Below are 1,820 nucleotides of genomic sequence, written 5' to 3' on the forward strand. Positions count from 1 at the left end.
AGGTTAAACATAGCGAAGATGTCATCAAACTGCAAGACGATCATACCCCCGATGGCGCTATCGACAAAGCCCATGCCCTCTGGCACCTTGGCCACGAAAACCGGGTATGCCACATCATTCTCGAAGAGACGACGCTTCTCCAAAGAAAGAACACTGTCATGCAGACTCCGCATAGCACTGGTTGCAGCATTGAGCAGATTAGTCGGTAGCATCGGCCTATCCGCCGCATGCACCCTCCTCGAGATATCCTTAGGTGAAGGTGGCCCGTCCTGAGCACGAATCATACTCGGTGCCGGCTAGCTCGCACCCTTGTTACTCTTTCTTTCCGTCCCTTCTGCTTCTGTTGTAATGGGATCGAGTTCTGCTCACAGACCTCCTTCTTGAGTGTGTTGGGGCTGATAATATTTTGCACCTCGGCTATCTGAGGCTCGGTGAAGGCGGCAGCTGGAGGCGTCTCCTGAGAACTGAACTCCAGACGACGCCTGTTGCAATTGGGTTTCTCCGCGGTACCAGCTAGATCGCTGTCTTCTTTTTCAGGGTTGGATTCTTGAGAAGGAGGCCCGAAGAATTCGTCATCATACCCATGTTCGGCAAAGTACTTATCGACGTTGGTAAATGTACCATCGTCGTTGTCATCGTCGTCTGGATCCTGTGCCATATGCATGTTCGGATCCTGTGCCATAGGGATGTCCGGCATGTCCCATAGCGTTGTGGCGGTCTTGCCATGGCTTGGCGCCGGCACGACTGGCGGTATTGTCTGTGGGATGGTGTCCCCCGTCCCCAAACGAATCTGGCTCTTCAGCCAAAGCAGGGGCCAGCTTACGCAGGCGCTGAGGGTCATCACATCATCTTCGTCGGCCCCAGCAGGTCGAATCGGATGTAACAACTCATTGCAGCCTGGCAGCACCCGAACGAGTTCAACCCTATACATGGTGGGTGGCATCGGATTACTGTGGAACATGGGGTTGCCTGGTTGAACGATTCTGCCGTTGGCGACATCGATCAACTCGCCGCCCACGAAGTGTAGGAGAGTGCATGGAACGTCGGCGGCGCCCTGCGAAAACATGTAGGGCATCAGGGATGCCCAGTCAAAGGCAAGGAGATGAAATCATCGGCCGAGAGGCTTTGTTACCATGATGGCATCGAGCTCGGCTAATGTCGAGGCACTGCCAAAGGCGGGCGTGCAACTGAAGGAGGGGCCGCTTGCTGCCGAGGTGCCGGCCGGCGTACACCCGGGTGCATTAAGCTCCAATGCCCGTGCTGGCGTCGGAGACACCAATACCGCCTCCGCCGAAGACACTAATGGCGCCACCTGCGCGTTGTGCGAGTTGCTGGCCGTGAAGCTGGGAACGAGGGGTGGCCCCTGTTGGCCGCCCGCAATCCACGTCGTCAGCCCCTGAATTAAGGTAGGCACAATGGCGGTAAGCATCGTTCCCAGTTGTTGTTGCACTTGCTCTTGGACAATCTCCGGAATCCGCGCCACTTGTGCCTTGAGTTCTTGAACCTTATACGACTGGCTTTCCGAGCTGGTCTTTCTCTCCTTTCGCCCACCAGCGTTATAGTATGAAGACCATTTTGTGGAGAAGCCTTTGCTGGACACACGACCAGCTGACGACGGCTTACTGAGCTTATCCTTCTTTTTCATTACTTTCAACGCCCTATTTAGAGTGCTATCCCAAGGGGAGCTCTGAGACGACCCCGCGCTACTGCTTTCAGTCTCCTGTGGAAGGAATGTGAACCATTTAGAAATTTGGCTTCATTAATTAGAATGCAACCATATGGAGCTAATTACGCGGGGGTGTATTCCTTACCAGAACACG

This window comes from Triticum dicoccoides, chromosome 5A (assembly GCF_002162155.2).
Source record: "Triticum dicoccoides isolate Atlit2015 ecotype Zavitan chromosome 5A, WEW_v2.0, whole genome shotgun sequence".
Lineage (NCBI taxonomy): Eukaryota > Viridiplantae > Streptophyta > Magnoliopsida > Poales > Poaceae > Triticum > Triticum dicoccoides.